The sequence below is a fragment of the Diprion similis genome, chromosome 11 (assembly GCF_021155765.1).
Source record: "Diprion similis isolate iyDipSimi1 chromosome 11, iyDipSimi1.1, whole genome shotgun sequence".
Lineage (NCBI taxonomy): Eukaryota > Metazoa > Arthropoda > Insecta > Hymenoptera > Diprionidae > Diprion > Diprion similis.
The window spans coordinates 14,169,799-14,185,142 of NC_060115.1; the positions used below are offsets into that span (position 1 = coordinate 14,169,799).

Consider the following 15,344-nt stretch of genomic DNA (forward strand, 5'->3'; position numbering starts at 1 on the left):
TTTCGATTCCGCTGCGACAAGTCCGTCGTCGACAAATAGAGCTAATAACACCGTTTCTCTCTCGAACTGACCGACAAAAACACACGGATCAGCTTCGCACTCTTTCAACTCAAACTCATTTAGGAACTGCTTGAACTTTTGGTTCCAGCATCGCGGCGCCTGCTTCAGGCCGTACAGCGATTTCTCTAGTTTGCACACAACACTGTTTTTCTTCCCGTTGGAGACTTCTGCGACGTCTGCTCCCTCTGGCACCTCCATGTAGATAGTTTCGAGTAATTCCCCATACAGGAATGCTGATCGAACGTCGAACTGCGTGAGCTCGAGCTGCTTCTCTGCTACTGTTGCTAACAACACTCGTAGTGAGTCGTACCTTACTACTGGTGCAAAGGTTTCCGTATAGTCGACGCCCTCCTTTTGCAAAAATCCTCTTGCACAGAGTCTCGCCTTGAACCGCTTCACCCCTTCCTCCGGATCTTCTTTCAGCCTGAACACCCATTTTGAATCGATTGTGTTCATTTTTAAATCACGCGGCACAATCGACCAAGTATGATTGCTTTCGTGTGCGCTTAGCTCTTCTTGAATGGCTACCGCCCACTGCGTGGCATCTTCACCATTCATAGCTTCCTGCACAGTGTTTGGAGCGACGTACTCTGCGACGTCGACCTCATACCTCGCTGCCGGCCTAATATTTTCTCGAGGCCTCAATCCTTCTCGACCAGGTGTTGCAGCTTGCTCCGGACCAACCGGCCTGCGACCTCTGCCACGGCCGATATTTTGAATATTGCCTACTCGTAGACCATTTGCCGCCTGTTGACCGTCGTTTCCCTGCTGCTCTCCAACCGCCTGATCGTCGTTCTGGGGCTCCGCTTCTTCTTCTTCTTCTTGAATTTTCTCGTTTCCTGAGAATACGATCTCGCCGTCGTCATCTTCTTCTTCTTGAATTTTCTCGTTTCCTGAGAATACGATCTCGCCGTCGTCATCTTCTTCTTCCGCTTCCAACTTTGTCGTTGTTTTTCCGACTCTCTAGTGAAAAATAACGTTCCTCGACACCGAAACCGTTTTCGTACCTGGATCGTAGAGTCTGTAATTTCCCGACTCACCCTGATATCCGACGAAAAGTACTTTCTTCGCGCGCGCGTCGAATTTTTTCGAAAATTGCTTCGGAACGTGGACGAACGCTTCTGACCCGAAAATCCGAAGATGTTTCAGATTCGGAGTTTTTCCGATCCACAGCTCGTAGGGTGTAACTCCGCTGGTTGTCCACACGGTTCTGTTCAGCGCGTATATCGCGGCATTCACGGCTTCTGCCCAAAGTGACAGCGGAAGATTCTTTGACAGAATCATCGTTCGCGCACTCTCGACAATTGTGCGGTTATCGCGCTCGGCTTTTCCGTTCTGCTCCGGAGTATACGGCGCGGTTGTCTCTCTTTTGATTCCGCACGACGCGAGATAATCGTCCATCTTTTGGTTACAGAATTCGCGACCGTTATCTGACCTCAGAGTTTTAATCGACTGCCCGAATTTATTTTTAATCAATTTTTCGAATACCTTAAATTTTTCAAAAACCTTGGACTTGTGACGCATGAAGTAGACATGACGATAGCCGCTCGCATCGTCTTTGAATGTCAAAAAGTATCGCGCTCCACCGGGAGATTCGGTTGACATCGGCCCGCAAACGTCGGTATGCATGACCTCGCCGATTTTTGTCTCTACTTTCTCTGGATCATTTTTGAATGGCAACCGATGAGCTTTACCTAACTGGCATGACTCGCAGAAAAAGTCACTCTTGTCTGACAACGATACACCGTTTATGAGACCCTTTTTCAATAGATCGCGTATCGCACGCTGACCTACATGCCCTAGTCGCTCATGCCAAACACGCAGATTTAAAGTCGCTACGTTTGCCTCTTCAACACTCCCCGGTTCGATCACTTTGAAAAACATTCTATACAGGTCGTTCTCTTGTTTTAAACCAGGCGCTACTACTTCGTTGTCACGCACGATTCTCACTTCATTGTCTTTGAAAAATACCTCGAAACCATGACTCGTACAAACTCCTACCGAGAATAAATTTTTCCTCAACTTCGGAACAAACAGCACGTTCTCAATTCTACCGTCTTGCCACACGCCGTCGATAAGCTTTTTGATATGAACTGTTCCTACTCCGACGATCTTACAGGATTCATTATCACCGAGACGAATTGAATCATCGCTGCTTCCGTATGCCCGATAGTCGGTTAGCCACTCGCGTCGGTATGTTAGGTGCCTCGACGCGCCGCTGTCGGTCAGCCAGACCTCGCTTTGACTTGCCGAAAATATATCTTCCACTTGACCTCGTGCCACTCTCACTCAAGCGCTCGCGCCGTCACTTGATTTTTTATTCGATTCTGGTTTCGCGCCGTTTTCAGCTACAAACGCACAATCACGAGATTTTTCGGAGTCTCCTTTCCTGCGACGCGGATTCCTGCACCCGCGAGCGAAATGACCCTTTTCGAGACATCTATAACACTCGATGTCTTCTTTCGATCTACGCGGTTTTTCCGGCTTTTTACTGTCTCTTTTTGTAGTTTTTCGATGCCACTAATGCACTTGCTGCGTCGGTGTCTTCACTCAACCGCGCGTCTTCACGAATCAGTCTTTGCATTAGGTTTTCCACTGTTTGTTTTTCCGGGTCTACACTGTCCCAGGCTGTCTGTAGCGTACTAAATTTTGCCGTTAGACTCGCTAAGACTTTTGCCATCACTGTAGCATCCGACACATTTTCGCCGATATCTCGAAGCTGCGCCGCCATGTTTTGGATTTTTGAAACGTGTTGCACTGCTGAGTCTCCCGCGCACATTTTGTATCCGTGGAACTTTTGGAGCAAACCCAATTTGTTTGCTGCTGACTTCTGTTCATGGATAAGACTAAGTTGGTCCCACATGGCTTTTGCACTCACACACGTTAATACGCTTTGCAGTTGGTCATCTTCCATCGATGATGAAATCAGGAACATCGCCTTAGCGTTGTCACGCACCCACAGCTTCGCCTCTGCCTCGTGTCCTTCCACGACCGCCGGCATTACTCGCGTGCCATTTACGACGTCTTGGATCTCGTTGGCCACAAATAAAGAATTTATTTGGAACTTCCAACCTTGATAATTCGATCCATCAAATTTCTTTACGCTCCGAGCTGAGATTGCTTCAGCCATCGCAGATGCAAAAACACTTGCACACGCGGTCCGATACACCTGTTCTCACACGCGACCAAGATGGTCGTTATCACTTTCGCTTCGTGTCTCGCGATACTCCAAAACAAGAAACTCACGCTTTTATCCAACAATTCCGCAGGTATATCGTAGCCTGGGCCCATAACCTGTTGAGCCAGCCTAAGTTTAACGTGGGATAAAAGGGACAGGAGCTCGTATGGGTAGAGATTTTCAATAAATTGTAGAGAACTCAGGACATGTATTGCGTAAGACAAAGATAACTTTCTTTTTATTTTATTTTGCACGTGGCTATCTCTAAGAGGCTCGGACAATTACTACTGCAGCGCACATTTAGTTTGCGACTGCTGCCGATCCGAACATACCCGAGCTTTGCCGACCGACATTCGGCTCTCGGCGCTTCACGCATTCACACTCTCAAGCACGAATAACATTCTCAACAATATGAAACAATAATACTTGAATTCATTGGTTCAGCTCCTGCGTTACTTTTGATGCTCAAATTTTACGTTTTCCTTCTAACCTTCTATCTTTCTAACTAATTTCTGCAAAATGAATCTAAGTTAGGTCTCTAGACGAGTGACACCTCTCAAAATATCGTGAGTCAGACGGCGTGCGCCGGTATTCTGCTGCTTGAGCCCTTCTGTGCTCCTCCTTTTATACCTGCGGGGCATCGCTTGGTCACGCTGCGATGCTGTCGCTTCTTTTGTCCGTGTGGCTTTCGTCCCTCTTCCGGTTGTCTGCTGCGTGCGTGGTGTTTTGGTGTTTTTGCCCTGTCTGGTCTCGTCGTTGCGTCGTGTTTATGGTCACCCACCTTCGGGTGTTCTGGTCCGTGTCCTTGTCCGTCGTATGTATTGATATCAGCTGTGGCCCGAGAGTTAGGCTGACGGCTGTCTCGTTACAATATGTAACTAGGCAAAAAGGTATACTATAAATTAATGTAAACTAATATTCAATGAACGGCGGACGGCCGGTACTGGTATGTATATATCGAGACGGTATATATATATCGGAATGGTATATATGTATAACAATGAAAAGGGTACACTATAAATTATGGTATACTATGGTATACTAGTATTTACATCCTTTGCTGATGTTCACCTCAAATAACTTTTGAAGGAGTAGACTTATCGTAAAATGACAGGGGACCTTTTTTGTAGAACGTTCACTTTCTTACGAAAACATGTGTATGAATTTTCTGTACGACGCGTCGTTATCTAGTTATAAAAATCGCAAGGAGCAAGAACCATTTTTGCCATGTTATTCGTATGGAAATTAGAAAATCGTGATGAGGCACCTCTAAATATCATTATTCAAATCTGAAATTTTTATGCTATCTCTTATTCGTCATTTTGAACAATATTTTCAGTATACCATTAAAAAAAAATAGTCAATTTGTTTGATACAGTCAAATATATACTATATTAGGGTGCTTCATTTCAAACGAACATTTTTTTTTTCGCTTACACATAAAAATTTTGTTCCTTCTATCGAAAAAGAAATTCCCTGAAAATTTGAGCCCTTAATCTTAATTTTAAGTGGTTCCTCTCGATCGATGTATATTTCCCACTTAAATAACATGTAATTCATGATTTTTTTAGTTCAAATTAACAAAGCTTCGTTTGATTTCATGGTATTTCATTGCGATTAGTCAGAATTTGTAGTATATTAGTGACTCTTTGAAAGTACCCACTAACATTTTTTTGTACTTGAACCCGTCTCATATATATTGTAACGTGACCGGTGACGGATTACATTACATCCTAGTCACCGGCTGAGAACCCCCAGCGGCAGCCGCGGACTGACCACCATAGACGAGAGAGACCAACGGTAACGAGACAGACTCTATCAACAGTACTGACCGTAGACCGACAGGGGGACGACGCGATGACCAGGACCCGCAACAATAGCAGCGCGCGGAAACAAATATTTGACCGGCGAAACGTGACCAAGCAGCAGACCTGAGACAACCGAGCCGGCTTACTCAAATCATTCTCGATAAAACGACTTCAGATCTGTGGTCTCATAACCCGGCTGTTATTATAGGCGTTCTTGTGTATAGTTTCATCGAAATATTCAAATCAATTCACGGCAATCAGATTTGAACTAAATTTCGGATCAAATTAATTTCCTTTTATTTTTGTTAATATCATCTTCATATTCATTTTTTCTTTTCCTTATATTTTGTTTTGATTTCATTATTACTAAAGATATAACTGAATAAGATCCACGTATAGAATAGAAATCCACAAAGTGGTGGAGAATAATGCTAAGGCAACTAGTCGGCATTCACCTGTAATATTAAATTATAATTCCGATATGCTTTTAGAGTATAAGTTGTATATATTTTGATTAAATTATATTATAGTCAGTTTTACAATCTTGAATCCCTGGACTCGACTTCATTCGACGGCAAACTACTAACAAATCAATCTAGCCAGGGAAGGGCAACGGATAAAACCCGCGCCAAATTCAGGGAATAACAAAACAATTAGCAAGGGAAGAGCAACGGATAAAACCCGCGCCAAGCTGAGGTGTTAACAGAGAGGGACGAGCAACGGATGAAACCCGCGCCTAGATCAGGGATAACACACTAACCCCTAGTTTAGGAGCAACGAGTAAAAACCGCGCTCAAGAATAGCAACGGATAAAACCCGAGCTGAGATAGATCACACATCACGCTAACTCAATAGCCTTGTACTGTCTGACATAGTGGATGTCCTTTTTAAGATATTAATGTAAAGTAACTTGACGAATTATATTGGACAAAGACTACTCACCGGCGCACTGTCGGCACTGCAGCTAGCTTACAATATATATATTAGACTGTTTCAAAATAAATCGATAATTTTTTTTTTCGCTTTACACAATCTTAAACGATACTTGGACATAAAAAAATAATCCTCGCGAAAGAGGGGCCCTGTCATTAATATTTAGAGGTGTCTCATCGCACTTTTGTATTTTTTATTTCGTTAATACGTAAATAATTAATTTTCGTAATACGTAATTAATGGATCAAACATTTTTCTTGTCCTAAAATGATAAATATATTCCAAACTTATGTATAAATACTGAATATACTAGAAAAAATGATTCTGATGATCGCAGCAACAATTATTGATCGATATATACGTCGATAAATGCAAAAAATTAAACAAAAATACAAGATTCTCCGTAAAAATGAATTTTTTATTATCGTCAATAATCTTCAATGAATACATTCATTGATACGCTGTTACGATAATCATTTTCGACTACAAAAAACTTGACTTATTGCAATTGGGGTTTTTTTTTCTATGGTCTTGAACTATTTGGAACAAATATTGTTTTTGTTCCTCATTTTTCGTTAACAAATTATTATATTCCTCGACAAGGGCTACTCCACGTTCAGCTGAATCATTTACTACTTTCATTTGTGAGAAAACCCTTAAGCACGTTTGAAAGCTTTCAGTAGATTCCCATTGTTCGAGAGGCTCATCCAGGAAATCATGGGGCAATTCACATCGTTGAAATAAGCGCCTCGACTTTTGAGTGATGAAATGACTTATGTCAATTTCAGGCAGTGTTTGACACTCGCTATCACTCAGGGCAATGCGCGTTTGATTCTTTGATGTACTCTCACGTGTCCTTAAGGCTATTAACATATTTTGTTTCACATCCATAGGAACCATTGAATCGAAAAAAGCTAATGCTGCCAGCTCTTCATTTAGATACCATAGATGCCCCTTGATTTTTTTTAGAGCTGCTGCCGAGACGTCAGGATTAATCGTTTGGAACTTGATTAAATTTTGCATCAATTGCAAATCGTGGTTAGGAGCTTTAATCCCATCAGGGGCAGAAAACCATATGTTCACGTAGAAATTAACGATGAAAATGCATATGTGACGCAAACTTTCAACATCGCGAGAGTTCTTCGACTTTAAAAAAAATTGATCTCTAAAAAGAAATATTTTTAAGCAATAAATGGCTTTCGCGAGCCATCTAGCATGATGATTGGCACCAGGTTGTTTGAACTTGATATCTCGAGGTGGTTTCGAACCCAAGAAGATGCATGACAATTCTAAGAATTCTCGATAATCATTCCGAGGATGAGAGATCTATAAAGAAAAGGAGCACGAAATTGCCACGAGTTACAAAACTATATATTGTGATAATAAATCAAAATCTAGTTGAGAAAATAAATAGTAATTGTTATTACTATTATTACCTGAAATTGCTCAAAAATGAATTCTAGAATATTTTCTCTTGTCTCTCTCAGTATATCAGCCACGGTTGGATCATCCATTCCCGTCTTGTACTGAGTTTTATCAAAATTATCCCACTCTTTTTTAAAGCGCTGAAAAATTGCTACATTTGGGCCGGATGTGCCTTTCCAATATGTTTCTACCACATTTCTGAGAATAATTCCGGCGATGTGGTGACGGCAGGCCAAGTGTAGGAATGTTTTATTCAGATGTTTTTCCAGTAAATGGCATGTTCCATTTTCACGTCCTATAAGCAATTAGTTTATTATTGGCATATAGTGATAGAATTTTTTTAATTATTGAAATGATTTTTTGCCCTTAATGACTAAGTTGTGTCCTTTCAAATTTTAATCGATATTACGTCAATTTTTACCTGTATTTGAGCTAGTTGTGTCAAAACACAAAGCTTTTACTCGAGGCATAAGATTCCATTCGTTCAGACACTCGATGATTGCTTTTGAAGCGTTTATCCCTGATCCTGTATCCAGAGCAGGAACACCGAGCAATTGCTCAGTATCAAGCCCCGTAATGACAACAGGCAATCGATCGACTTGTCCATTGCAGTCGATATTCGGTAATAGTTTTGTGTCCCAATGCAGGACTAGAAAATTCGCTGCGTGGAGATTGTTTTTCAATTGCGCAGCCATTTTTGATCTATATTCTATACGCTTTCTGTGGATGGTCAAGTGGCTGATGGAATACTCAGCTACATCATGTCCAAGGCTTTGGAGGACTGCTCCTATGACGTGCATAGCATTTCGGCTACTCAAGCCTACTCGATCACAAGTTGCGGATATTTGATCAGTGATCACTTTCTTCCTTGGTGTGGATGATGATGGTTGATCGAGTTCAGCTTCAAAATTTGAAATCGTTCTTTTTATTCCATGACTTTGATTTGAATCGATACTCGAGACCGATAATTGACTCAATGTTTGACTCAATTCTGCAAAATAAAATATCCATTATGCATTCTGATATCATTGCAATCATAACTATTTATTTTATAATTTTCATCGCTTTATATTCTACTTGTATTATACTTTGTATTTTTTAGCTTGATATTTACGAGTGATCTATGATTTTTATAGAAATAAATACAAAATAAAATTGAAAAAAATCCACAGTTTATAAAAGCCCAATATTGATCAATTTTTCGTTTCTTGGCAAAAAATAATATTATTAGTAAACATTACCTTGAGTCTCGTTATCGATGATGTCATCTTGGGATTCTCTCGTAGCTTCTCGATGATCAAAATCTTTGGGGTTATCATCATCCTGACCAGATATATTTTCGTCCGGTTTCTTCTTTTTGGATTTAATAACTGAATCATTCTCAGTTGTTGCCGATGAACTTTGCGAACGATTGCCTTGACGGCGCAAAATTCGCTCTGTGGCAAAGAGCAATCGTTGTTCGTTGCTCAATGTCTTCATTACATTATTGCTTCCGATATGAAATACGGAATCCAATTTTTGTTTGAACGATATTTCTTTTATTTGCTGCGCTCTTGAATTTTTTCGCAGACGATTCTTTTGGAGCCGATTCCAAACGTTGCGGAGTTTTTCTAATTTGAGAGTAGCGTACTGTTCTCGGCACGTTGGAATGTTTGCTTGAGTCCAAAACAATTGCACTTCTCTAATAGTGAGGACTGCACTTTTCCGAATTGTCGTTTTACCTTGGTAATGATGATGAAAAAACAATTGCAAAACTTGCCGAGTTGTCGGTAACTTGCACGTATTAATTTGTGCCGAGGGTGAACCGATCAAATATATGTTTTTTGTATTGTTCGCCATTGTTGTCACCAATATAGCAGGACGAGACGAGTTTTTGCAGGTCGAGACGATGAAAAATCAAGTCGTCACGTCGCGACGACAGCGCCATCGACGTTCAGCCGTACAAACCAGCCGCTCCGCCGGTAAAAAAAAATCCCTGATGTATCGGTTGCGAAAAATGCGTTTGTATATGAATAAATATATGTTTCTAAACATCGGGTGGTTGTAATAGAATTATGTTTTAAATGAAAATCATTCAGAAAATTCATTTTTACGGGGATTTTTTTTTTGTTTTTTTGTTTTTTGCATTTATCGATGTATATATCGATCGATAATTGTTGCTGCGATCATCAGAATCATTTTTTCTAGTATATTCAGTATTTATACATAAGTTTGGAATATATTTATCATTTTAGGACAAGAAAAATGTTTGATCCATTAATTACGTATTACGAAAATTAATTATTTACGTATTAACGAAATAAAAAATACAAAAGTGCGATGAGACACCTCTAAATATTTAATGACAGGGCCCCTCTTTCGCGAGGATTATTTTTTTATGTCCAAGTATCGTTTAAGATTGTGTAAAGCGAAAAAAAAAATTATCGATTTATTTTGAAACAGTCTAATATATATATTGTATATATATATTGTATATATACCGGGACCATCTCTAGAAACTAAACAGGAACTGCGCATGCGCCAAATGATTCAATTTCATTGGTCAGAGAAATTGCCCCGCGGAGTAATTTTCGTCAGCTAACCAAGGCGACCAACGTACACGAAATGTGACAAGGCTCTGAATATCTCGAGCGTAAAGTAGCGTATTGAGGTTATGTTGATATTTATTCCTACTTATCGTGAATTTTCTACGAAAAGTGTCATTCAGCAATACCGTAGTTGATATTAGAAGATATTTAATCGACACAATAAAGGCGTCAATGGAGAAACAAATATCAAAAGCTACAGAAATTGGATCAGTTATTTATTGAAAGAAGAAATCTGAAATTAAATGTGGAACGTCATCAACGAGTGGGAGTCTAGACAAACTGAGGCAGGTAAGTAAAAATATTGTTTATTTCAAACAGATTCTTTATTTACATAAAATTACAAATAAATGGATTGTTGAAACCCAGTAGAAGGTTGCTCCAGAGTAGATTTGTTACAGTGCAGTGCTCCGGAAGCCAGTAATCAGTGCCAATGAACATGAAATATTAAAATAAAATCAGTAACAAGGAATAAAAGAAATAGTGTATCTTGAAACACAAAGCTTAGGAGTGCAAAAAGTAGCAATTCGTTTTTCTGTCGCAATTTATTGAAAATTAGTGGTATTCAAAACAATTAGAAGCTCTTGTCTGATGATAATATCTTTTAATATTTTCAGGTGGGAAACAAACATCATCGAAGCGAGACTAAAGTTGTCAGGCGTTGAAGCGTGTAAGTAAATTTCTGATACTATGATATTTGCATATTACAATATTTTCACATGTATTCAATGATAAAATTCGTTTGTTCTGACAGACTTGAAGTTTCAAGTTTGGATAATAGGATGAAAATCATAGCTTACCTGATGGTCAAAACGTTTTGGTGGCTAGGACCCTAGTTTCTCGATTGGTGCCACCGTTCCAACCATCGAACCTGGTTGTTCCGTTGTTCCATTAGACAACAGATCCGAAGGAATTTCTTCTGGTCATCGCCACCTTCTGAACATCAGTCGTGGCAAAATTGAAGAGCACGACACACTACAGATCATGGTGTTTGAATATTCCATCATTTTAGATCTATCGAGCCAATAGTAAAAAGTTTGTTATTCAACAATTGCTGCTAACTAATTTTACAGAGCAATCATTCCGTGCACCATTGTAATCCAAGCAGTATTATTGGCCCGCATTATTTTTCAGATGTTATTTTCGGCAGTTTTGATATTTTATTTTTCACTCTCTTGGTATTCAATTCAGATGAATAGTGTTTCAAGTGTTAAATCAGATTCCAAGGATGAATTTTGATGTGTAAACTGAACCAATCTCAATCTAAAAATGTTGGATAACTTCAGTTGAAAATGTCTTTAAAATCAATATTAATCGACAGTATCATCTGACTAGCTAGTTGCAGCTATCATCCGTGCTTGAGCCTCGTTCAACCCCAGCAAGGTCTAAGGAATGCATTCACTTACTAGTACACATTACAAATGATCACTTTGTCTACAATAGGACTTACTTGCTGGCTAACTTTTTTATGATGAATCTTTATCAGGGAGTCATCCGGTAACTTATTGAAAGCTTGAAACCAGATTCAATTTTATACTCTTACAATGGTCCTTCATTGAAACTGAGAGTTTGTGAATCTCCATTTATTACAATTAATTCTGCATCCCATGTTAACACTGTTCGAAACAAAAAATCTCATCCTAAGATTGGAAATGGAATCTGCAATGCAAAAGTTATCTAGTGGCACAAGTTAAAAACAAAGAACCTTATAACGGTTTCTGCGACAGAGGGATTCCTTCCGGATATTCATGTTACTGGATGATGTTCGGAGCACTATGAACAAGATATTGTATTGGATTTAGGTTTAAGTAAATATTTTCATGGACTTCAGTGAAAATTAGATATTCATTTGTTTCAAAGGAACAAGGGGTACAATGTTGAATCCGATAAGTCAATATTTTCATATGAATGTTCTGAACATTACTCTAAAACATGATTATCCTTAAAGTTAATTACTGAGGCACATTTTGAAAATGTTGATTTTTAACTTGTGTCACAGAATGTTTCTGAGTTTTACTCTTCGGATTAGATTTCTTTAGATTAGATTTGAAATTGAAAGAAACCGTAAGATCTACAACTTCCTTTTCCAACCAACAAAAGTGGCCGATGATCTCTGCATGTGTCATGAATTGAATGGGAAGAGAAGACATCAGCTAACAGCAGAGATGCTATTATTTTGGCTGTATTTTCTGTTGAAAGAAAAAAATTTCATTGTTATTCTTAATGTATGAAGTAATGAAAATGATTGAATAAATTGTCCCCACCTACCTGCTTCGTTTCTTCCAAGCACCCAACATTTGAACAGATTTCTTGTTTCAATCGAATAGGACGAATTTTCAAAGAGCATCAGCATTAAATTCCGACCGTTCTTTGAACAATCAATTTTCAATAATAAATGCTTCCCAAGCCTTTCCGAGTGACTATCTCAATGACTTGAGATTCTAACCTCAAAAATGCATGTGAACTACACCGCCGACAGAAACAGAGTTTGACAGCAAGGTCTCGGGGTGGCCAGACTGCACGGACGGCGGATTTAAATTCGCGCATGCGCAGTTCCTGTTTAGTTTCTAGAGATGGTCCCGGTATATATTGCGACCCGTCAATCGATGCACGCCTACTGAGGATCGTGTCAGCAGCAAGGATGAGGACAAATGAGGCTTACGATACGTCACGAAATTAAGGAATGGTTGAATCGGTGAATCAGGCTGCAAAGTAATAATTCTCCGAAATAAGCAGGAGGAAAATTTGTTGGACGCCAGGTACGCTGTACCACGATACCCATGCGGGGTAAAAGTGACAGAAAAATTCGGGAACAAAATTAGGGACGTTAGTAATTAGTTAGGCTCGTCGAAATGGTCGTTGAATAAATTAATAGGCCACACGAAAACCCGAGATACGGAAAATTACGACCCAAACGGTCACCAACGAGCGGTAACAAAAGCTCACTTACGTTAGTAGAACGGGATCGGTGTCTCACACACAATAATTATAATCCTGGTTAATAGTTTATGACACAGACTCACTGAACGACACAAAAAGGAACGGGAATAAACGATAAAAATACGGTAACGATGAAAAAGGTAAGGGAACGATATACGATAACGGAACGCTAACAGCAAAAAAGGCAGCAAGACCAAAACACGTCTGATCAGACCAAGTCAAGATGCAGAAGTAAGTCGTTGGGGACTCTTCCGCGCAGCGTCGTTGTTGCAACGGCGTTGTCTGCCGAACTTCTTAGGCAGTTGGCAGCACCTCCTGGGCATGATTTTTGGCAGGCCTCGCAGCACACGCAGCTTTCGCCGTGCCTAACCCCTTCAAGATGCGTGGGCGGTACTTTCAGCGGTACTGAGCCAGTAGAGTGCTCTTTAATGTTCCCAAGGTTGTTGGTAAACATCAGGTTACGGCCGTGGACATCCCTCATGAATAATCTGGCCGAATTTTAATTTCTTCGGACCAGGGCGACGAAACAGCTGAGTGGGCATGTCGTTCAGGCGAGCCGATTCGCTCGCATTTCTCGGCTCCGTGGATGCTGTTGTAGGCGGCAGCCTCGTAGCTCTCGGGAACGTATGCGGGGGAGGCACGGGTACTAACTGCGAGGCGTTGAGCCACCTGCCAGGATGGTTTCATCTTTGTAGATGTACCCTCGGAGTTGGATTGTCGGTAGCTGCTCTTTTCCCTCCTCTCTCTCTCCGCCTTTATCGCTCAGGATAGCTCGGGATAGGTGGGAAAAAAGGGAAACAAAATCGAAAGAAATTAGTAACAGAACTTAAAATTACATATATGACCATATCGACTGCCAATAATCCTTGCTGCCTTTTCACGATAACGGGGATATCGGAGGTCATATAACGCGATGCAAATCGCCGTGTTACAATATACACATAAGACGGAACGGATCTAGAATAAACGGTTTACCTATTCTATACCGGGACAATCTCTAGAAACTATACAAGAACTGCGCATGCGCTAAATAATTCAATCTCATTGGTAAGCGAAATCGCCCCGCGAAGTTACTTTCGTCAGCTGACCAAGGCGACCAACGTACACGAAATGTGACAAGGCTCTGAATATCTAGCGCGTGAAGTAGCGTATTGAGGTTATGTTGATATTTATTCCTATTTAGCGTAAATTTTTTGAGAAAAATGTCATTCAGCAATACCGTAGTTGATATTAGAAGATATTTAATCGACATAATAAAGACGTCAATGGAGAAACAAATATCAAAAGCTACAGAAATTGGATCAGTTATTTATTGAAAGAAGAAATCAGAAATTAAATGTGAAACGTCATTAACGAGTGGGAGTCTAGACAAACTAAGGCAGGTAAGTGAAAATATTGTTTATTTCAAACGGATTCTTTATTTACATGAAATCAAAAACAAATGGATTGTTGAAACCCAGTAGAAGGTAGCTCCAGAGTATATTTGTTACAGTGCAGTGCTCCGGAAGCCAGTAATCAGTGCCGATGAACATGAAATATTGAAATAAAATCAGTAGCAAGGAATAAAAGAAATAGTGTATCTTGAAACACAGAGCTTAGGAGTGCAAAAAGTAGCAATTTGTTCTTTGTCTCAATTTATTGAAATCTAGTGGTATCCAAAACAATTAGAAGCTCTTGTCTGATGATAATACCTTTTAATATCTTCAGGTAGGAAACAAGCCATCATCGAAGCGAGACTAAAGTTATTAGGCATCGAAGCGTGTAAGTAAATTTCTGATTATGTGACCCAGATAACAAAAAGCGCGCAATATGCGTGCACATGATGACGCAGATGCGTCCTCAATTGAGACGCATATGAGTAGCACGCGTGCGTGCAGGATACTCACACGCATGCGACACATATGACTGGCTCGTGTAAGACACTTATGCAAGTTGCCAAGTATATATATATATATATATATGTGTGTGTGTGCGGATGAAATAATACAAATAAATATGTCTTATTCAAAATATTTTATTTCGGTTCTTGTAATCGTAATATATATATATATATATATATATAGGTGAACGCGACGACGAGCTTCTTATTAGAAAAGCAACTAGCCCAAGTCGAGCCGACAATAACGAACACCGCTTGTCAAGTTTGTAGCAGAAGTAACTGATAACTTATTTTACGCGAACAACAAATACGAATATGAGTTAAAATTTTAATCAAGGTTGAACTTTTATATGAATTAACATATAATCTAAGGACACTATATTATATTATAACAGCGCAATAACATATATTGTTTTTATATATTCATTATTTTATATTGTTTTTATACTAGGGTGGCCCAAAAAGACCAAATTTTTTCTTCCTATCTTGCATAAAAATATATGTTGATTTAATATGTATTAGAAATGCTCATCGAA

General features: G+C 39.7%; 1 long non-coding RNA gene across 1 annotated transcript; it reads left to right on the forward strand.

Moving 5' to 3' along the window:
* The first annotated feature begins 6,401 nt into the window (after window positions 1-6,401).
* Window positions 6,402-15,084, forward strand: LOC124412264. The gene is made up of 3 exons (XR_006929779.1): window positions 6,402-6,770; window positions 11,556-11,560; window positions 15,072-15,084. It is a non-coding gene; the product is annotated as an uncharacterized LOC124412264 (long non-coding RNA).
* Window positions 15,085-15,344: the final 260 nt, after the last annotated feature.